Genomic DNA, 25043 nt, shown 5'->3' on the forward strand with positions numbered 1-25043 from the left:
GCCAGTGAGATTTTCTACACTGTAGTGCTGGTCCAATAACATAATATCAAGAGAGACCCACCAAATCAACAAGCTACTTAAGATTGCAGGCTCAGTTATGTGCACACTCTCAACATACTGTGGTAGCAGAGGATATAATAAAGACAAAACTGATAGCCATTATGAATGATGATGGACTCCCTCTTGCAGACACACAATCATGTTATACCATCCATCCATCCATTATCCAACCCGTAATATCCTAACTACAGGGTCACAGGGGGTCTGCTGGAGCCAATCTCAGCCAATACAGGGTGCAAGGAAGGAAACAAACCCCAGGCAGGGCGCCAGCCCACCACAGATGTTGTACTTTTAGCTAACAAATTATTTAATAGAAGTGTGTCAAGAAATGCTACTGGGGCTTCTTCATACAAATGTCAACTAGCTAAGTAAATTATTCAAATTAAATGTATCCTAGTAATTGTTTAGATCAAAATGAAATATGCTTCAGAAGAGTTTTTATATTTCAAAACTCTCTTTTCTAAACATACTGTCTATCAAGGTATGTCTTGATAAGTCAAGCCAAATGACACCTTTTATTGAAAGGCATCGAATAAAAGGTAGGAACCATATCTATATCTGGATGAACTACCCATCTTTTGTAGGGCACACTTACATCTAGCCACTCACTAAAACAGAGTAGCCAAATAACATAAAATGCATATTTTGGTGGATGAGACACACATTTTTCATAAGAAACCCCTAGCAAAAATGCACACAATGACCAAACCTTGACTCGGAATCATTTTCTGTATGTATAATTATACTTATTCATAAGTTGCAAGGCTGTTACAGATATTAACACTACTGAATTGTACTTCCAGGAGAATAATGATATTTGTAAAGTTTGGATCTATGTTAACATGTATTAAATTTGTAATGAAAATAGACAAATATATATATCCAACCCCATAAGGGGAAGGAAAAGTGCGTACACCTGATGATCTCCAATAAGGGTGAAAGACGTGTTGTGTACTCTCTGTATTATCTGGCAGATACTGTATCACATATCTATGATTTGCTTCTTGCAACTGACAGGATGTGGCAGATATTCACCGACTGGCCAACCAGTCACAAGTGTTACCTGGTAGGTAACCACCTAATAATCACATTGCGATCTTGATCTTCACCCTGCCAAATAAACAAACCAGCAACTGCGGCTCAGTATCAGAGGCTTCACCTCAGGCGCTGATGTCCAATGTTCGATACCCATAAGGGGATGCAAAAGTGCGTACACCTGATAAGCCCAAATGAGGGCAAAGCACATATCATGTACTCTTTACTCTACATGACACACACACACACACACACACACACACACACACACATATATATATATATATATATATATATATATATATATATATATATATATATATACACACACACACATATATACATACATACATATATATATAATAAAATTAAAGTCTGAGATGAAATATTTAGCCATGAAGTGTGAATGAGACAACTATTCATTTCATTTCAGAGGAGACTGGAGAGGGGTAATCTGAATTGCAAACTTGAAGCATTATATTTCTGAGCCAATCATTATTATGGACCCAATATTTACTATTTTTTACAAAAGCGAAATAAAAGAGGTGACTAGTTCCTGTGCTTCTTTAAAATATTCACATCTACAATATGTTATGCATTTATTTGTTTACAGAACCCACCCATTTAAAAATCTATCTCACTTCATTAGTCATGGCAAGTCACTATATAACTAAAGAAAGCCATTTACTTGTATGTGCCTGTGGCAAGATCAACTTTAAATATCTGTATATGGATCAGGACTATTGTAACTACAGGTTCAGTCAATCAATGGGTAATATAGATAAATTGATATATTAATGATAATGCTGGAATGGAATGTGGAATGGAATGGTAGTGCAGTGTTATCGCTCCTGCCCTGCAGTAAGGAGGCCAGGGTTCACCTCCTGGGTCTTCCCTACATCAAGTTTACATTTTCTCTCTGTGCCCATGTGGGTTTCCTCCCACAGTTCAAAGTCATCCAGGTTAGATGAATTGGTGTTGCTAAATTAGCCTGTGTACGTTTTTGTCCTACAATACACTAATGCTCTGTCAAGGTTTTGTTCTTACCCTGTGCCCAATGACAGCTGGGATGGGCTCCAGCTGTTCATACCATGTATTTTTTTATTGATGTGATTTGCTACAAATCATTTGCAAATTTTTTAATCGCCTTTTGAGCAAAAACTGATAAATCGTTTCTATGCTCTAGTAAAATCTTTCTTAAAATGTATATGCATTTTAGTAACTTAACCTTAAAAATGATTCAATCAAAAATAAGAAAACAATGAATGCTTCACATCCTCTCTCTGACACACTGTAATTGAGTACATTTAGCCAGCAAATTATTCAACAAAAGTGTGTCAAGAAACACTACTAACTTTTGTTTATACTCGAGGGGTGGTTGTAGTTACTACATTTTATAATATTTCTTCAGTTTCTGTATAAATTAAATTTCCCCTTTGGGACAAATTTCTTTCTTTCTTTCTTTCTTTCTTTCTTTTGTTATTTTGACATTTATTCCAGAAATTTAGTCAATCTTTAAGTGTCTTTATTCTGTAACTACTTACATTTTACTTACCTTTTTAAGCAGTAAGTAGGGAAGACGGGGTGAAAGTTTAACAGTGTACCTCTTTGTACAATGCAAAAACAAACAAAAAAAAAATTGTCTAGTTTTTGCACAATAAGCACATCCAAAAATCCAAAAAAATGGGATTGAAGGTATTGTTCTGAAAATTAAGTCAATGAATCATTGCAATATTACTATTGGCAAATAACAGAAAACTGATCAGAGTTACTATGCTATCCCTTAAGTACTGGAATAGTACAGAAAATGTGAAAACTGCTGAAAGGTAATTAAGAAAATCTAGCATAAGCACAGCTAAACCTCTCCCCCAAGGGCTATATTTTGTCATGATTTACATATACATTTACATCTAAATTGTGAAAAACAGATATTTTCCTTTATTTAGCTTTATTCCCAACACTTTATACAACTATATTAACATTTTAAGGCAGTAACCACTAAGGCACATATTTAGACAAATTATCTCTCTCTTGGCAGGACATCAATTTGTGTTACATCCACGTCAAAAATGACGCAAAGGTCCTCTAATGACTCTGCAGTTTTCCTTGCAGCCCTTTTGTCTGTTTACTCCCATGCCCACCTACACACACCATACATTTTCACTTTTGCAGTTTACTGAGTTAAGACTAACAGTATCATTGGCTAACTTTGGCTGTGTAATACTGCTTACAGTATATGGCAATTCAGAAAATTATCAATCCAAAGGGACTGAGTAAGTCAAGTGTCCAGAAGATTATTTGTATATGAACTGAGTGTACATATGTCAAGCCACTTCTCTCAGGGTTTCCGAAGCTAGTATATAGAATGTATTTTTTAACATGCCGTAGGTATTGATAAGAATACTATTATCCTTTAATTTATATTTCCAGCAAATTAAAATTCTGGGCACAGAAGCTGAGTGTTTTTTTTTTTGTGTTGATTGTCCTTCTTCCATATGGTACACAAACCCCTCCTGGATGTTTTTGAGTCTAATACCACCTTCATGAACTCAGAAGATGACAAATGCGAAGCTGTCCTCATTGGTCTGTTGCCTAGTAATAATAATAATAATGCATTTTATTTTTTATAGCACCTTTCCATACTCTAGCAATGTACTACAGCTAGTAGGGAAGGTATCTCACAAAGAACTACTGATTTATTTGTGCCTAAAGCACAAGGTCCTCAGAAGTGCCAATTCAGGTTTCATATTATACGCTACTGTCTTTACTATTAAAACCTGACAGAAGAATGTTGTGCAAATGATCATGAACATCATGTTTAATGACTTGGAAAAGGACAATAATAAAGGGATTATGGTGGTTTCGAAGGGAAGTGACCACATAGATTTGAAGACTGCCTTAAAAAGTCAAGCTCAGAATTAAAAAAAAAAATCCAATTTGATTACACAATGCACTACAAAATAAAAGAATGCTGTTAGTTAAAGTGTGCTATTTAGGAAATCAACCAAATTGAATAAATTGAAATTTCATGCACTGACGGCAACAAATGACAATAAAAACAAAAATGCGCATTGACCCAAATCTCTAACACGTGCAGGTAAAGTTAACTGATGAGTCCAAGCTAGCTCTATATGTGTGAGTAGGTCTACAGATAGAATAGCACCCTGTTCTAGGCTGCTTCCTCTCTTGTGCTCAGTTTTGCTAGGTTTGGCTCTAATTTCACAACTCTGAAATGGATTAAGCAGGCATGAGAATGTTAAGTATTTTTATTTGTATGTAAGAATGGATGTGTTAACATTTACAAAATATGGGACATGCACCCTTTCTATTAAAATAGAAATATTTAAATAAACATTTTAATATAATATACATTTTTTTTAATATTTACAGTTGTCATTATATCTATAGCCACAGTGTGCCTTATGCAACAAATGTGACTGACATTTTTACATGGCACACACATTCTCAGGTGCATCATTTATCTAGCAGCTTTCTTATTTTGTGTTACTAAAAATATTACTTACTTCATTTAATGTAAGAAGCAGATACAATCTATATTAAATATATATACTGTATATACTGTATATATATCTGTTATGCAAAAAACTCGTGCCACCCTGGTCTTTGAAGCTTGGGCTTGGTAACAATCGACAGCTTATGCCGTAACACGCAGCATGACCTCATGGCCACTAAAGATGCAGGAGTATATATCCCTAGACAGGATATAAATGATCTTGCAGAAACAAAATCAACATGCGTACGTACACATGGCATGCGCTGATTGTACTTACAGATGGACAGGAAACATACCCAGGAAAGTCACAGCTATATGTCCACAAACAACTCCCAGCACAAAACAAACTAATATACAGGCAGTCCCTGGGTTATGTATGAGATAGGGACTGTAGGTTTGTACTTAAGTTGAATTTGTATGTAAGTTGGAACAGGTACATTATTTTATTAAATGCTATTGTTGACCGACTGTAACCAAGTGCTCTGCCAATGAATGATTGAGTTTCACCTCTCTCTGGCCTTTTTATTATTTCTACTTTATTTTCAATGGTGATGGTTTTTCTCTTCTTTACTGTATCACCAGCACTTGTATCAGATTTGTGTTTCAGAGAGTCTCTTGAAGGGTGAAGACAAAAGATTAAGATGAGCTCTTCTGCACAGCATTGTACACGCTATCACAGCAGGAAGGCACCAGTCGTCAACACATCTGATGTACTGACAAGAGACAACTTCCTGCTATGTGCTTAACTGCACAAGCAGGCTTGCTATGGAGAATGAATGGGGGCCGGCGAGGGACGGTTCATCACCAGCCCACCTCACAGTCACCTCCACTACAGTATGCTGCCTGCAGCGTCCGCCCACCGAGAATGAACATGGTGCGGCCAAAGGTAGGTAATGAATTGCTCACCACCGCCCCCATTCAATAGGCAGCCAACCGAGATACACTACAATGCTACCCCCCACCACCCCGTTCACCCTTAATGGCCTCCGTTCAGCCACAACCAGGTCATCGCTTGCAGAATTACCAGCAGCTCACTGAGAACGAACAGGGCAGCTGTGTATGATGGGTGGGCAAAGAAACGCCCCCCTCCGCTCCATCCAGCCTGTGTCCAGCCAGGAGCAGCAGCTTCTACGGCAGCGAACCGCCCTATCATGCCTCTGTCCTGCACACGAGCGATAGCTGTGGCCCAGGTGACTATGTACCACGGGTCACCGCTTGCCGCCTGAAGGACACTACATTGCACGAGCAGCGAAATCTCCCCCCTCCAGCCTCTGTCCAGCCACCGCTTGCAGCGTCCCCAGGCCGAAGATGACAGAGCGGCAGTTACTGAAGCGCATGTGTCTCAGCTGCGGCCACGTTCGTAAGTCGTAGGTCGGATGTCCATAACCTGGGGACCACCTGTACACTGGAAGGGGCATTCAACAAGCTAATGACACATGATTCAACTGTGGGACACAATGTGCAGCTATAACAAATACTGGCAGTTGAACAACAAAGGATAAGGTGGCAAGAAACTGCACCACATGTCAAAGAGAAAGATAGACAGAAATTTCCACAGAAAGTGCAAGAATTAACAATTTAGGACACATATAAGGAATCAACAGCTCCTCATCTTTTATACTCATTTGAATCACTGTGTACAATATTCCCTGACATAGTGCATACCTGTTCAAATGACATGAGGACAAAAAAGGCAAACACCATACACAACCACAGACGAGCTTGAAAGCTTCAGTTCCTTATCATATACAGTACATAGCTGGTAAGATGAAACACTTGAAAAAACACTTATGGCCTACAACTATAAACATCTCTCCACATTTCCTTTAAAAGTACAAGGTTTGAATAATGTACACAGCCCTTACACCAAAACCATTTGCCATGGAATCAAGGGGGGCAGTTACACCAAATTGCCGGTGATGTGAATGAAACTCAGTCGGCAAAAAAACATACAATTTCAGTTACCAAAAATAACCTGTATCAGAATTATTCAGGAAATTTGTCTTTTTCCTTATCACCCCAGTCTCAAACAAAGGATGCCTATTGCCCCTTCAGCTATTGGTTTTTACTTTTGCTATTTATGTTTTTTTCCTAAGAGCAACACACAGAAATGTCCTGCTCTTTTAAACACTAATTTCTAGCCCATTACACTCTCCCCTACTTCTTTGAGATATCTCCTGACATCTTGCTCTAAAGGCTAGGCCTTTGATTCAGTACCTAGTGTGTCTCAACCACTGGTCTTGGATAATAATCAAATCCTGGGTATGCTAGATACTATCTATGTGTGGCTTGGTAACAGATACATAGGATTCTACATAACTGCATTTATGCCAGGATTCCAAGGCTGATATGATGGCTTTCCTAGTCTTTCTGAAAACAATTTCATTGCCTCACTGGATTACAACCTTTATATTATTTTTTTTTTCTGTTATTGTCAGTTTTTTAGTCAGACTTTATTCACAACAGACACTTACCCACATTTTCATTAACACCATTTTCTGAGAAATGTATTAGTCCAATACAGTTAAGCCAGTCAATACCTAATATGATGTTACATTTGACATCATCAACACAGAGAGATTTAGCCCACCACCTTGGTAAGAACTATACTTCCTTTTACTTGTACACCACACATATGATTCAACCACCTAACGTGTTTTTGAAGTAAGCAAAATACACATAAAATTAAAAAGAAATTATGTGATGCCATTACCTAAGCCATGACTATAGCTCAAAAAAATGTTATTATAATTTGATAGAAACAGACTAGTGAAAGAAAGTACTTTTCAATTATTTAAAAGTGCTTACTTCTAATTTTTTGTTGGTAGACATCTATCCATTGCCTCTGTATAAATATATAAGTATACTTGGGGGGTGTGCCTACTGGCCAACTATGGCAGCTTGACCCCACCTCGACCAAGTCATGACAAATTTTGATCATCTTTTCTATTGAATGAATCAACTTTAAATAATCTTTATAATATTACCAAACCACCACTTACTGCAGACTCTTTCCACACTCTGTGCAGCCAAGCTTTTACAAATAGAAAGCAACTTAAACAAGAATATAAACTACAAGCACAGACAGATGTCATACAGCTTCCACATGTTAAAACATGCCTACTCATTGATTTTACACAAGACCAACTCTGTTATAAGACATAGTACTTTAAGCTTTTGGTTATGAACTCTGTTATAAGACATAGTGCTTTAAGCTGTTGGTTTAATGTTTTATCACATTCTTGCATTACTTTGTCTTTGAGCTTTCCATTTTTTAATAACGCATTTCTTTCATTATAGGCTCTGTTGAAAATTCACATTCAGCTTTGCCATTATGTTGTTAGACTTCATCCCTTTCAATCCCCTTTTATATGAGGACCAGGGGTCTTTATGTGCAACTAGTGGAATATAATTATTTTGTGTATTTTTTTTTTATTTTTTATTTTGAGGCTATCAATAAATAAGTTATTGATCATGGTAAACAATTTTGTGAATGTTACTATTGGTTTACTAAAGCATGTTCATTTAATGTTATGCCACTAGGTTTAGAAAACCAATAATGGCAACAGCCAACAAATGCCTGTGAGATAAATACTTTCTGATTCTTAAGCCCCACATGATAGATACTGGTGATATATTAAAGACAGTGACACTGGTCACATAATAATATATTTTTAGGTGTTGAAGCCGTACAGTAAGGAAAGCACACATTGTATATTTTTTATACTTTTAACCATGAAACTATGATGATATATCATCTGAATTAGGCATCAGTTGGCTACTTTTTTCATTCATCTATCCATTTTCTAATTTGCAGAAATCCAGTTCAGGGTCATAGTAAACATATTCTTGCAGCATTTAACACAAGATGGGTCCCAATCCCCTATAAACTACTAATTCCTTGCAAGGCACACTATAGCACACACAGACTGATTCACACTGGTTCAAGGTAGAGTCTCCAGTTCACCTAACACAATATGGTAAAAAAAACAAAAAAAAAACAAAACCAAAAGCAGAGCATGGGATTGGACTCAAATCTAAGACACGAGAGTTGTAACAGAGCAGTACTAAAATTTGCATTACTGAAAAAGCATGATACTGAAAATGCAGACAGACTTTTTTTTCTTTGGTTACATTCTTGAATAAAAACAAACCTGTTTTTTTTGATATTTGGACTAAAGTCTTCACACATTATACACTTCATGTTATTATTAGTATAACATGGAAAAAGTTTCTGCTTTAGGTATTGTATGTGTTCAGCATTTCTTGCCTCGCATTTCCTTTCATCCTACACTTACCCAGGTCCTTGTAGACACGGAACACACATGAAATGCATGTGTTCCAAATACAGTAATGGTATACTGTATTATTTATCCTATACAACCCAAGGCACCTCACACACAGATAAGGAGCTTTGGCTTAAGCTGGAAGAACAAGGTGCTGTTGTCCAGCCTGTAGAGGTCTGTGAGTCCCTCCATGGATATGCCTCCCCAGACCATCACTGTCCCACCCCCAAAATGGTTATGCTGAATGATGTTACAGCCAGCATAACATTCTCCACAGCTTCTCCAGACCCTTTCACATCTGTCTCATGTGCTCAGGGTTAACCTGTTCTCATCTGTGAAAAGCACAGGGTGCCAGTGGTGGACCAGCCAATTCTAGTATTCTATGGCAAATGCCAATCAAGCTCCACGGTGCTGGGCAGTGAGCACAGGGCCCACCAGAGGATGTTTCTGATTGTTTGCTCAGAGATATTCACACCAGTGGCCTGCTGGAGGTCATTTTGTAGGGCTCTGACAGTGCTCATTCTGTTCCTCCTTGTCCAAAGGAGCAGATACCGGTCCTGCTGATGGGTTAAGGACCTTCTACAGCCCTGTCCAGCTCACTTAGAGTAACTGCCTGATTCCTGGAATCTCCTCCATGCCCTTGAGACTGTGCTGCGAGACAAAGCAAAACCTCTGGCAATGGCACATATTGATGTGCCATCCTGGAGAAGTTGGACTATCTGTGCAACTTCTGTAGGCACCAGGTATCGCCTCATGCTAGCAGTAGTGACACCGACCATAGCCAAATGCAAAACTAGTGAAAAAACAGTCAGAAAAGATAAGGAGGGAAAAATGTCAGTGACTTCCACCTGGTAAACCATTCCTGTTTTGGGGGTTGTCTCATTGTTGCCCTTCTAGCACACCTGTTGTTAATTTCATTAACACAAAAGCAGCCGAAACTGACTAACAACTCTGCTACTTAATTGACCAGATCAATATTCCAGAAGTTTCATTGACTTGATGCTATACTCTGATTAAAAAAGTGTTCCTTTAATATTTCTGAGCAGTAAAGTGTCATCATCAACATCAATTCAAGTTACTACATAACAAAATAACATTAAACTTTTAATAGATCACTAACCACACAAAGTAACAATCTAAGTAATTTTTAAATGTATGTAATCCAATTGTAATCGATCCTGCCAGAGTTCTGGCTAATTCACATTCAAGTTCAGCCAGACATCTGTTCAACAGCGTTCACCTGTGTATGCATGGATTTATTTAAAAATTTCATAGTTGTAAGCATCGTAAAAGTGTAGAGAGTGTCTTATTAATAGGCTTCTATAAAGGAAGCAATATTTCATGTCAGTCAAGAATTCTCAGGTTTGGGCAAGAAAAAGGTTTTATTCAGTCTTGCGTTTTCTATATTTTGTCATAGCATGTTTCTAGTCATTGATTGTATACTAATAAAAACAAAATACTCTAAGTATCCCATAAAACAATTCATATTTTAGTGGTACCATTGCTTTGAAAAAATGTTAAAGTGTATATCCAACCTTCCATCTTCTGCGCATGCTTAGACCATCACAAGATAGCATCAATACGGAGGCCATTTTGCCAGCACTGGCCAGTAACCACATGTGGATGCACACACCTCTAATGGAAATAAACAACTAAATACATGAATGAATATGTACAGCAAAGGGCAGCACATTAGGGCGATGAGTTGTGCTGCTGCTTTGCAGTCCCAGAAACCTGGCTTCCAAGCACCATCAGAGCCTGTGTGTAGTTTTTATTTGCTACCCCTGCTACACCAGAGGTCACTAACAGGCGTACTGCGGTTCGGGTCCGGACCCAGAAGCTGTCTCATACAGACCCAGACTTACAGCCAAAATAGAAGGTTATCATTTAAAAACTAACGGGGTGCTTTCTCTTTTAGCCGGCTCAGCTTTTGTAGTCTTTACGGTAATGTTTTAGTGGATGAGGAAATGCACAGACCAATTGAATGTGCGTTAAGCCATTTCACGTGATACTACCATTCATGTGGATTCTAGATGGTGAACATTGCTTTATTTTACTTTACAGCGCAGACAGATGAGAGAGTTACAGGCAAGGAAGAGAGACAGTAGAAAGAAAAAGAAAGATAGCGATACATGTAGAAAAAACAAAGGGAAAAATAAGCCGAAGAAAGTGAGAGATACAGACGACTGCGCTGGAAAAAGAAAAGATGGGTGAGATGGAGAAAGGGACAGAAAGATAAGGAACAAATGGCGCTCTCCAAAAAAAGGAAACTGGACAGCGAAAATAGGGCATTTAATCCGGAATGGACAAACTCATTTCTGTTCATACTTCCCACTGGGAGCACTAAACCAGTATGTCTCATATGTTCAGAAACATATATATATATATATATATATATATATATATATATATATATATATATATATATATATATATATATATATATGTTGTGAAAAGTGCCAATGTGAAACAACATTATGAGATGAAACATGAAGGTTTCAAAGAAACATACCCACACAAATCTAAAGTGAGATCACAGAAAATAATTAGTCTCAGAGCCCAATATGACCAGTCCACCAGGATCCTGAGCCACACATTCCCTGCCCAACATTGTGCTTATGAGTGTTCCCTCAGAGTTGCTTGGATTTTGGGTCAACACAAAAAGCCATTTACTGATGGAGGGGTTGTCAAAGAATGCATGAGTACAGTAGCTGAAACACTACTTGAAGGAAAACAAAAACAAGAGCTGTGTAATAAAATAAAGCAAATACCCATGTCAGCATCATCTGCCACAAAGAAAAGTGAAATATTGACTTAGGACATGCTAACCCAGCTTGATGAAGCAATGCATAAGACACCATGTGTAGGTTTAGCTGTGGATGAGTCCATTGACATATGTGACAATGCTCAGCTGTTAGTGTATGTCAGGTTTTTCAACACTGATCAGAAAGCATTCTGTGAAGACCTGTTAGGTGTCACTCCCCTTCAGACCAGTACAAGAGGAGAAGACATTAAGGAGATGTTGGCAAAGAGAGGAATAGAGCCAAAAAAGGCGGTTTCAATAACCACAGATGGAGCCCCTGCTATGATAGGGAGAGAGAAAGGAGCTGTAGAAAGACTGAAAGAAGACAATCCTGAGTGCATAGCTTACAATTGAATCATTCATCAATCTGTCCTCTGTACCTCCCTGTCAGATGAGCATGCTGAGGTGATGAATACAGTGGTGAAAATGATACATTTTCTCAGGTGCCTTTCTGAACTAAGGTCCTGGATGACTAATAATTTTCTTGATCTGAATCAAAATAAAACTGAGGTGCTTATAGTGGTTCCATAAGCTTAAGCCCAAACTGGTCTTAGGCTTCTCGGCTCTTTCTCTGTCTTTTGCAAACCTCAAGTTCGCAATCTAGGTGGTATCTTTGACAGTAACCTCTCTTTTGAGAAACAGGTTAATTCTGTAGTCAAGAGTTGTTTTTTCCAGCTTAGTCTATTAGGTAAGATCAAGCCTTTTTTTATCTTCTAGGGATCTTGAGAAAGCTACTCTTGCTTTTATTTTTTCTCGCCTTGATTACTGCAACTCGCTGTATTTTGGGATTAGAAAATCCCTGATACGCAGGTTACAGTTGGTCCAGAATGCTGCTGCTCGCTTTCTTGCTGGGGCAAGAAAGTCTGATTCTGTTTCTCCAAAATTAGCTTCATTACACCGGCTGCCAGTCAGTTTTTGAATTGTTTTTAAAATCTTGTTGCTAGTTTTTAAATCTTTACATGGCCTTGCTCCTGCCTATTTATCCGAATTGTGTGTTTTACACCAGCCATCCAGAATGCTTAGATCTTCTGGTCAGTTGCCTCCTGTTGTCCCTCGTACCAAATGTAAAACTAAGGGGGACAGGGCTTTTCCAGCTGCTGCTCCTCGCCTGTGGAACTCTTTACCTTGTCACATAAAGGAGTCGTCTACAATTGAACTGTTCAAACCAAGATTAAAGACTCATTTCTATTCACTTGCATTCCGTGACTTTCAGTAATACTGATGGTTTCCTCATTGTGATTATATAAAATTACTTCTATTTATTATTTATTTTATTTATGTTCATATATTTTATTTATATTTATGTTATTACGTTATTTGTTTGTTTTCTTTTATTCTATTATTTTAAAGCACTTTGACCACATCATTCCTATGTTGTTTTAAATGTTCTATATAAATAAATTGACACTGACATAGAGCATCCTCTTCCTACCAGCATCGCATGCTTAGAGAATTCCTTAGGGAAGTTGATGCCAATGCTGATGACCTTTTGCTGCACAACAATATGAGATGGCTCAGCAAAGGCAGGGTGTTAGCGTGCTTTTGGTCCATAAGTAGGGAAGTAGTAACTTTTTTGGCAGAGCTAAGAAGTCAGAAGGCATCACAGTTTTCTTTCTTTTTAGAAAATGAAAAACAGATGGACAATGTGGGCTTTTTGGTTGACATCACTTCACATATGAATGAACTGAATTCGAGGCTACAGGGCAAAGACAATTCAGTTTGTGAACTGATGATGGCTGTCCGCTCCTTTCAGAGGAAACTTGAAGTGTTCAAGGAAGATTTGCAGGGAGACTGTGAACACTTCACAGCAGTGCAGAAACAGGTTCAGGGACAGCGAGATGTGTCTTCTTTTGTTGACTTTATTAATAAGATGATTGTAAACTTCAGCAACTGTTTTGACACCTTCAGATTTGGACAGCAGCTCACCATGTTCATTCAGAGCCATTTCTCATCACAGATGTCAGGGGGGTCTCAAAGGAAGTCATACAGCACTTTAAATGGGTAAATACTGGGCTTCTTTAGATGCAACTGGTTGATTTCCAAGCAGATGTGGCCCTGAGAGAGCAGTGTGGAAGAACTGACCCTTCCATTTTCTGGCTCCAAATGGTCCCTGAGACAGCTTTCCCAGGTCTGAGGAAAGTAGCCTTGTACATCTTGACCATGTTTGGCTCCGCATACAGCTTCGAGGCAGCTTTCTCCACAATGAACATAATCAAAACTAAATATCGTTCCAGGCTCACCAATGAACACCTCCACATGTCTATGAGAATGGCTCTGACTCCATTCAAGCCCAGGTTTAAAATCCTGGCAGGACAAGCTAGAGCTCAATTCTCTCACTGAGCAAAAAAGTGGGGCGATGAATATAAGAGGGGAAGAAAGTGATCATTTAAAACTGTTTAATTGTTGAGATGTGTTGAAATTTATTATCTGTAAAATTGGTTGAGACTGCTGAGTCAAGATGTGAAACAGAAAAGGGGAAATTCAAGCTTTTTCTCCATTTATTTTATTTTTCTGAAGTTATGCACTTTATTTAAACATGCACAATTTTCACATTTTATTTATTTTGAAATGCAGCCCTACTTTTATTTAGTAAATTTAAGAACATTATATACTGTGACAGAACATTATACATATCTGCAGTCATACATACATGTTCAATTCTGTGTTACGTGACAATAAGTATTGTCAAAAAGTTTTTGAATTGTACTGAACTCATTTGATTTGTAAGTCTGGTATTGACTACATGCAGATGCTGATACAACTACTAGGCTACTTAAACATATATGATACTAAATAGTTAGACAACATGATCTTCCGGACCATTGCTTCAAGAAATTTTCTCTAATTGGACCTATTTAGATTTTAGTTGAATACGCCTGCCTTATACGAAAAAAGCCTTACCTTACATATCTAGATGTGCATGTTAGGTTATCAAGTGACTTTGAATTGGCCTGTAATTAGTAAGTGTAGGTTTATGCATGCATGTGAACTATGTTGTATTGATGCCCCATCCAAATTTGTGACTCTGCAAAGGAAAAAAAAACAGGTTAAGAAAATAAATAGAATAATGTATACATTTAGGGTGTGTTCTACTTGGGAAGAGAGTGGCTTTGAAGCTTGAAGTAGGAAAATGAGAGATATATCATGTCAGGTTAAGAGAGACACAAAGAAAAAAATGTGTAGTGAAACTGCACTCCAGGTTGGCATATCTATTTCAAGAAGGTGAAACCAACAGTATGTGACTACTTTTATCTTAGTGCTACAAACCCTGAAGTTTAAGAGAACTGATGTATTGCCGTATAACCAAGCTGTTCCCAAAGGATAACAGATATTCCCAGAAGGAGAAGTTAAGACACCCTTTAACACTAGAATTACCAGAGCCTACGAAAAAACTCGTAGATCCGTCCCACCTTAAAACATTTAACATCTCTCTGTCACGTCATTTGTCTTCTAAATTTGTGGCTAAGCAGCAAACAGCAAGCAGCCTACTATCATATCCCCCAGTGGTGCAGTTTTCTCAGCTCAAGTCTGTTTACTTGCGTGTCAGTTGCTTGGAGTTTTATAGAGTGAGAAGTCAAGCAAAATGACACCTTTTATAAATACTATATCGTTATTTGGAACACTTGCATTTCATGTGTGTTCCGTGTCTACATAGATCTATATACACACATTGTTAAAAAAGAAACGTTTTTCATGTTTTAGTCATAATTGACAAAATGTAGACATGAAGTTTATAATGTGTGAAGTCTGAAGTCCAAATATCAAAGAAACAGTTTCACAAAATGTACAAATATAATAGAACAAGTGCGCTTTATTACAAAAATATAACTACAGTAAAACAATCCGAGTACGATATTGACATGCATTTGCTAAGAGTGCTGTGGTGTTGCAACGGTATCAGCTCTTGACCAGTAGTCTGAACTTCACGGGTTCGATTCCAGATGAGTCTGTTTTGAAAAGTGAGCTGCACGTATTCTTACTATCTATACTAATAAAAGGCAAAGCCCTCACTGACTCACTCATTAATCACTAATTCTCCAACTTCCGTGTAGGTAGAAGACTGAAATTTGGCAGGCTCATTCCTTACAGCTTACTTACAAAAGTTGGGCAGGTTTCATTTCGAAATTCTACGCGTAATGGTCATAACTGGAACCTATTTTTCTCCATATACTGTAATGGATTTTAGTTCAAAGGCCTTGGGGGGGCGGAGCTGCGTGTCACATCATCACGCCTCCCACGTAATCACGTGAACTGACTGTGAACACAGTACGTAGAAAAGGAATAGCTCCCAAAGAGCGCTGAAGAAAAACGCATACAAGCTTATTCATAAGTGCAGCTACTGCGGAAACAAAGCACGCTGTAAACCGTAAGTTTAAATTACGTTTATGGAAACGCTCCCGCTGCCGTTTGTCATGCCTTCGCCGAATACTTTATTCACGAGATACAAGTTTAATGAGAAGACACGAAGTATGAACGAGACTTTAGATCACTTTGTAACAGAGTTAAAATTGCCGTAGCGAGAAACTTTTAAGTGCCGGGTCTTAGCTAACATTACATAAAGCCGTGGACATCGCAACATCACACAAGAGAGCAGCTCACGTGAACTGACTGAACGCAGTAGGAGTGATCACTTCCATGCATCAAACCTGTTCAAAAAAGGCATTACACAATTGACAAGGTAGGAAAAGAATATGCTCCGAGCTGAGCTCCACAGCTAACGTAGTCTTGCAGAAGCAACTTTGTCACCAAATACTCACAGAAAAATCCACAAGTTAATACACACGCTGTCTCTAGAGATTCTCCACACTCAATGTATTCCTCGCATCCCCGTTACACCCTCTGATCTCCCATTTCAATTCAGATGCCTCCAATTTCCACTAAGGCTCTGCTGCGCGATGACAAGTAATAACTCTCAGGTACAGACCCTACAAAAGGTTGCCATTGATTTCAGGCAAGATTGCTTTTCTCCTGGACAACTATACGTTGCATTCTCAAGAGTGAGCTTGCGCAGCTTTGTCATATTATTACCAGAGTGCTGAACTGACAAAGCGATATATAAAGAGAACTATGACAATCGTAATAAACGTACAATAAAACAGCAGAGAACCCGTGGATTAAATAAAAAGGCAGCTTCCTTGGCAAAACAAGGAAAAAGGATGGCCTTATATGTCATTCGTTTATAAACAGCGGAGAAGTTGTGTAAAGGCTGCTTCACAAAAAACCAGCGGAGCGCCTTATATGAGCAGGCAGTCAGCTAAAGAAGGGAATCAATAAATATCTATAATCGTAATAAATGAACAAAAAATAGCCTACAAGCCACGGATTAAATAAAGGAAATGGGTACCTGAACAGTAAAGTAAGTCTCGAATAGCTACACAATAACTTTAACAATCGTAATAAACGAACAATAAAACAGTACAGAACCACGAAGCAAGGAGAAACGTCGGCCTTATATGGGGTTCGTTTATAAAACAGTGGAGAAGCTGTGTGAAGGCAGCTACACAAAAAAAACAGCAGAGCGCCACACTCTGAATGTATTCCTCGCATCACCGTTATACCCTCTGATCTTCCATTTCAATTCAAATGCCTCAAATTTCCAGTAAGGCTCTGCTTCGCGATGACAATTAATAAGTCTCAGGGACAGACCCTACAAAAGGTTGCCATTGATTTGAGGCAACATTGCTTTTCTCCTGGACAACTATACGTTGCATTCTCAAAAGTAATCTCAGTGCACAGCTTGGTCATATTACAACCGGAGTGCTGAACTGACAACGTGGTATACAAAGAGATCCTTAACAGATAGTTATTGGTATATTTTCCCTCAGTTTAAAAAGGTTTTCTTTTCTTCTTAATAAAAATTTAAAAGCAGTTCTTCGTCGCTGCGAAGCGCGGGAATTTTGCTATATACAGTATATATATACAGTAATCCCTCCTCGATCGTGGGGGTTGCATTCCAAATCCGCGAAGTATAACCATATGTTTGTATGGTTATTTTTATATATTTTAAGCCTTATAAACTCTCCCAAACTGTTAACATTATTAGAGCCCTCTAGACATGAAATAACACCCTTTAGTGAAAAGTTTAAACTGTGCTCCATGACAAGACTGAGATGGCAGTTCTTTCTCACAATTAAAAGAATGCAAACATATCTTCTCTTCAAAGGAGCACCGTCAGGAGCAGAGAATGTCAGAGAGAGCGCTCGCTAAGAAAAGCAAACAATCAAAAAATCAATACATGCTTTTAAGTATGGAGAAGCACCGGGATAAAGCGGCATTTTGTAGAGGAGAGTCCTATCTTCTAGGCAAACAGCCTCTGTGCAAACAGCCCCTCTGCTCACACCCCCTCCGTCAGGCAGAGAGAGTGAGAGAGATAGAGAGAAGCAAATAATCAAGCACCGTGCGGGAAGCATATCTTATATCATTGAGGAGTTTTAGTGAATATGTAATAAATGTTTTGATTGGGTAGCTTCTAAGCCATCTGCCAATAGTGTCCCTTGTATGAAATCAACTGGGCAAACAAACTGAGGAAGCATGTACCATAAATTAAAAGACCCATTGTCCACAAAAAGCCGTGAACCAGCGAAAAATCCATGATATATATTTAGATGTGCTTACATTTAAAATCTGCGATAGAGTGAAGCCGCGAAAGTCGAAACGCGATATAGCGAGGGATTACTGTATATATATGTAAATATATATATATATATATATACACAGTATATATATGTATGTATGTATGTATGTATGTATGTATGTATGTATATATATATATGGATATGTATATATATATATATATATATATATATATATATATGTGTTTGTGTGTATATATATGTATATTTATCTGTATGTATGTATGTGTATATGTATATATGTATATGTATGTGTACATGTATGTTGATATGTGTATATATATGTATATATATGTAGATGTGTATATGTATATATATATATATATATATATATATATATATATATATATATATATATATAGATATGTGTATATGTAAAAATGAGTATATGTAATTACACTCACCTGAAGGATTATTAGGAACACCTGTTCAATTTCTCATTAATGTAATTATCTAATCAACCAATCACATGGCAGTTGCTTCAATGCATTTAGGGGTGTGGTCCTGGTCAAGACAATCTCCTGAACTCCAAACTGAATGTCAGAATGGGAAAGAAAGGTGATTTAAGCAATTTTGAGCGTGGCATGGTTGTTGGTGCTCAGTTACTGGGATTTTCACGCACAACCATTTCTAGGGTTTACAAAGAATGGTGTGAAAAGGGAAAAACATCCAGTATGCGGCAGTCCTGTGGGCGAAAATGCCTTGTTGATGCTAGAGGTCAGAGGAGAATGAGCCGACTGATTCAAGCTGATAGAAGAGCAACTTTGACTAAAATAACCACTCGTTACAACCGAGGTATGCAGCAAAGCATTTGTGAAACCACAACACGCACAACCATGAGGCGGATGGGCTACAACAGCAGAAGACCCCACCGGGTACCACTCATCTCCACTACAAATAGGAAAAAGAGGCTACAATTTGCACGAGCTCACCAAAATTAGACAGTTGAAGACTGGAAAAATGTTGCCTGGTCTGATGTGTCTCGATTTCTGTTGAGACATTCAAATGGTAGAGTCAGAATTTGGCGTAAACAGAATGAGAACATGGATCCATCATGCCTTGTTACCACTGTGCAGGCTGGTGGTGGTGGTGTAATGGTGTGGGGGATGTTTTCTTGGCACACTTTAGGCCCCTTAGTGCCAATTGGGCATCGTTTAAATGCCACGGGCTACCTGAGTATTGTTTCTGACCATGTCCATCCCTTCATGACCACCATGTACCAATCCTCTGATGGCTACTTCCAGCAGGATAATGCACCATGTCACAAAGCTTGAATCATTTCAAATTGGTTTCTTGAACATGACAATGAGTTCACTGTACTAGTATGGCCCCCACAGTCACCAGATTTCAACCCAATAGAGCATCTTTGGGATGTGGTGGAACGGGAGCTTCGTGCCCTGGATGTACATCCCACAAATCTCCATCAACTGCAAGATGCTATCCTATCAATATGGGCCAACATTTCTAAAGAATGCTTTCAGCACCTTGTTGAATCAATGCCACGTAGAATTAAGGCAGTTCTGAAGGCGAAAGGGGTTCAAACACCGTATTAGTATGGTGTTCCTAATAATCCTTTAGGTGAGTGCATGTATATGTATATATGTTTACACACAGTATATATATATATATATATATATATATGACAGCAACACTCATAACAGTGACAAAACAATTACATTGACAATCATGTTACGTTATTTTTAAAATGTTTCCTTTTCTTTTTCATAATTTCTTTAACACACTACTTCTCCGCTGTGAAGCGCGGGTATTTTGCTAGTTTTAAAATAAAGACATACATTTGATTCCAGTCTGTAACAGCCGGTGTAATTTATGATACTTGTAAAGGTTTGCTATTTTTTTTTTTTATTCTGTTATTCTCTCAGCCACGTTCACGATCCCAACTCAACCCCCCACCCCCTCCCCACCCTATTGACACTGCTGTTTTCTCAGATGCGCTATAATAGAGGCAAACTCAAATCATGATGACTGTTGTACATCGGATCAAGAATGCACTTTTGCCATCGCTGTACGTTGTATATGTACATGGAAGGCACTGCACTCATGACTTTATTCTGTAGGAAGTAAGTAAATAAATAATATCTATATAGTAATAACAAATTTTATTATTATATAGCAGCTTCCCAGTCTGCCTATCATATAGTGCCTTTCCTTCCTATCCAACTTTATATCTATCTCCTTAGCTGAATTTTTATATATCTATTATACAGTGCCATATGGGGTGCCAAACAGGCAATTACAATGATTTTTGGAATATATAAAGTCATTCCTGAATATATAAAGTCAAAACTTGTCAGATTATATTGATTGAAACGACTCAGGCACATTTTTAGTAAACTCAATGAGTTCCTACTACAACGTAATGAACTAAGTTAACAAAAACTTCAGAAAAATATTAAAAAAAACCCCACTGTTTAGTTAATTCATTCATAATGATGTATGTGCCTGGCATTTTGAACACTATATTTATTTATTCTTTTTGTATGGGCGCATTTTTGGACGAACCTCACAAGCCCAATCAACTCTGAGTGGCTTCTGTTGAAGTTTACCTTTCACTATATATTCAGGAATGATTTTATATATTCCAACGCCGACTTTATATATTCAGGAATTACTTTATATATTCAAGTTTTAACTTTATATATTCAGGAATGACTTTATATATTCCGAAAATCATTGTAATTGCCTGTTTGGCACCCCATAGGGCACTGTATAATAGATATATAAAAAAACTGCTAAGGGGACAGATATAGAAAGGAAAGGCACTATATGATAGGCAGACAAGGAAGCTGCTATATAATAATAAAATTACTGTTATTACTATATAGATAGACAGGGAGTTCAGGCAGGCAGAATGGCGAAGTTTAAAAAAAATAATAATAATAATTTCTCTCCAGCAGGGAATCAAACTCAGGTCTCTGATGTACAGCAAGTCTGTTGCGCTTTGAGTGACAAAATCTTAGCGGTACACCACAGAAGCTACTGAGACATTCTTGAACCTCTTGTGAAAGTGTTTATTTGATCTTTGGCCTTCAGGCTTCAAACATTTTATAGTTTAAGCCTACATTTTGCAACATTTATTACTAAAATATGAAAAAGTGTCTGTTTTAACAATGTGTTTACACAAATTACTGTAGAAACAGAACACACATGAAATGCGTGTGTTCCAAATAACAATCTATTATTTCCACTCTTAAACTCCACTTCACTCCCAGATAATCAATCAAGGCATGAGCTGGGAGAAGTTCGTGCACGTTCTAAGTCGGTGGGGGGATGGAATAGCAAGAGGGCACTTGCCACAACCGCCTGGTAGAACATCTGCAGCATCTTATTGCAGATGTTGAAGAACGCCAACCTTCTAAGGAAGTTTACCAAACGTTTACCAAAAGAGTAGACATTCTATGTTTATTATTAATTTACCCTTTTAATGTTCTTTACTAGCTGTTCCATTCTATGTTTAATGGGTTCTGATGCAAGTAAGCTTAAAAATAGTAATTCACTTTTATATTTCCATTGAAATTTAATACAAAAGGAATGATCAGCCATGCCATCATTTTGCTGTACATACTGTAGATACTGTATGCACCTCAAATCTCTAAAGGAAAAGTAAAGTGTATTTCAAAAATTCTACACATTTGATTGTGCTATAAATCCCAAATAATTCTGCTGTCTGTCACACTTATCCCATTGAGATATATTTTTGATCACACTGAAATGAGTCTAGTATTACACACATAACCAAGCTTATTGGTTAACAAATACAACAAAGGAGTGACTAGCAGGAAATGTGATATGCATGTAAAATAATATAAGAATGAAGCTGTATCACTCCAGAATTATAGTTTCATCCTACTCACACAAATCAAATATGTATTAGTTACTGTTGGATTCAGATTGCAACGAAGTGTGGTCTGTGGCAGCGTGAACTTTGAGCAGAGAAAATACAAAAACAGTGCGGTTTAGTCACTGGGGTTTAATAAGGTAATTGGCTGATTGTGTACTAATGTACAGATGCCCACAGTCTAGCCTATTGCCTCTTTAACACCTCATGGCACATAACTAGGCACTTATGACTTCCAGTAGTTTAAACAGGAGAGCTCGAGCAGTATTTGAAGAATGAAATGGAGAAGAAAAAGGAAAGTATCGGCAGAACAAATGTTGAAAGTGTAATGCCAAGGCAAAAGCAGGATGCACTGGGATCTTTCAAGTTGTTTATTGTTTATTTTAAACTCCACAAAAGCACATTTTTATAATAGATTATTTATGGATTTTATTTTATCTTCACTGTACTTCATTATGTGGGAGTTGGGTTAGGGCCCCAAATGTTGACCCCTGACACAGATTATCAGAAAAAAACTCTGCTTTCCATACAAGTGTGATATGAGGGTCAGAAAGAGTGAATGCTTTACCAAGCCTGCAAAACTAAAGAGAAAAAACATCCCATTTACAAAAAAGCAAAACAAAAACAAAAAAAGCTAAAGCAAATTAAAAAAAAAACAAGGCAATTAGGAAATAGAAAATAAAGGACAGGTCATTTTAAGGTTTGCTCTATTTTTAGTTAAATTATCACTACCTTTACCATTAGACACTTAGTTTGTGTTTTTATTAGTTCACTGGTGAATTTTGCATTTCCAACATTACTTCTATTTTTGTCTTGCTTGCCAGTTCCTACATTTCAACATAAACTAACTATTATGTGCAGTTTTATTTTCAATATTACCGGAAGGTTATTACAGTACTAGCAAAGATTCAAAGAAGAGTTGGTAAACTAATTCTAAGACTGTAGGATATTAGGTTTAATGTGTTGTGTTCAGTTATAGTTTCTGCCAGAATGCTAGGGGAAGTATTTAAAAGTGTGTTACCTGTTAATAGGACAGAAAATGAGTCTTCGATAAAAGAAAGTCGTCTTTTTATTGTACATCAGTGTGTGCTGGTCGTAAAATAAAGAAGTTAACGTTCTGAATTACCCATGGCTGGCTAATTATTTTACTCCGGTCACAATAAAATTGGTGACAAGGATCTTTTCTTTATACTGTGCATGCTTGCAGTGAAAATGGCTGTTGCTAATGTGCCCTTTCCAAGCTTTTTCTTAAGAGCCCTGGCAAGCCTGCAGTGCCATTCCCAAGGTGGCTTCAGAAGTTTAATAACAACTTCTCATCAATGCTACTGGGGATGCTTGGCCTGACGCTTTGAAGAGAGCTGTGTTACTTCATTGTCTTGGGACCAAAGATCAGCAAATTTTTTACACCTTGCCTAAGACAGGTACTACATGCGATACTGCTGTAGAAGCTTTGAAAGTATACTCTATGCCTAAAGCTAACGTGGTCATTCAGCGCCATACATTTCGTTAGAGGATCCAGGGACCACAAGAGACTGTTTTACAATATGTTTACAGTTTGTAAATGATTCATGACCAAATGGAAGAGCATGCATATATCCCACACTTACGTGAAAGATTGCTGTTGATGCCAGGCCTTACGTTGGATAAAGTAGTAATTCTAGCTACTCAGATAGAAGCAGCTACAGATCAGGCTACAATCATTTCTATGAATTCCAGTATCATGCCAGTACAGACAGTGCAGCATAAACACAAACCCAGACAGCAAAAGACACCTGCTACTACTATGTCTGCTAAATATGCTAAGGGGAAAGCGTGCTTTTAATGTGGATCACAGTCACATCTGGCTGACTCAAACACAACTTGTAGGCATTGCAAAAAGACTGGCCATTTTGTTAAAAGTGTGTCGCTCTGCCCAACCCCATATACGGGAAGTACTTGAGGTTGAATTGCCAGAAGTTACTGTACTATATACAGAAAATACAATACATACACCTGCTAAAATTACTTGTGCAGTGGAAATCTCAGCTCCAGGGTCACATTCCTGCTCACTGGACCTGATTGTCGACAATGGTTCATCAGTCTCAATTTTGCCACATTGCATTTACACACAACACTTCTGCAACATTCCTCTGACAAAACCTATAGTAAGACGTATTCAAAATCTAATATCCCCATACTTGGGTGCCTGTCTGTAACTGTATGTTTACATGGCCGTACAACAGAGGCAACATTTTTCATTGTGGAAAATGGATCCCCTCTGATGGGTAGAGACTTAATGTCACTTTTACATTTGCACATCGTGAACAATAAAGCTATGCCTTCTGATGCTGCAGCTTACAATTTGCCTATGTCAGTCTTACAGTGTGCTGATGTGCCCCTGTCCATTGACTGTGTTAAAAACTTCATCCACTGCATTAAGATCGATGAGACAGAAACTGCACCACTTACTTCTGTCGGTTAGAGATGCTGTGTCTGAAGAACTTGATCACCTACTCGCTGCTAGTGTCATAGAACAATTGATGCTCCTGCTTGGGTCTCACCTATTGTAGTCATTCAGAACAAATCTGGTAAAGTTTGCATGTGTATTGATCTGCGTGAGCCCAATAAAGCAATTATTGTAGACTCTTTTCCCTTGCCACATATGGATGAACTCCTTTCTGCACTCAGAGGGGCTACTGTATTTTCTATCATTGACTTAGCCAGGGCCTACTACCAAATGCTATTGTATGAGGACAGTCAAGACCTGACTGCTTTCTTTACACATGAGGGCCTTTTCCGGTTCTGCCGGGTTCCTTATGGTTCAGCATCTGCACCTACCACCTTCCAGAAAATGATGACTGCTATTGTCATTGAC

At 37.9% G+C, this 25043-nt stretch overlaps 1 protein-coding gene across 8 annotated transcripts in view; it reads right to left on the bottom strand.

The window, feature by feature from the left end:
- dnmt3ab (DNA (cytosine-5-)-methyltransferase 3 alpha b) overlaps window positions 1-25043 on the bottom strand; it is a 592789-nt gene that overhangs the window by 94423 nt on the left and 473323 nt on the right. The gene's annotated exons all lie outside the window — the stretch shown is intronic.

Source organism: Polypterus senegalus, chromosome 3 (genome assembly GCF_016835505.1).
Source record: "Polypterus senegalus isolate Bchr_013 chromosome 3, ASM1683550v1, whole genome shotgun sequence".
In the NCBI taxonomy this organism is placed as follows: Eukaryota; Metazoa; Chordata; class Cladistia; order Polypteriformes; family Polypteridae; genus Polypterus; species Polypterus senegalus.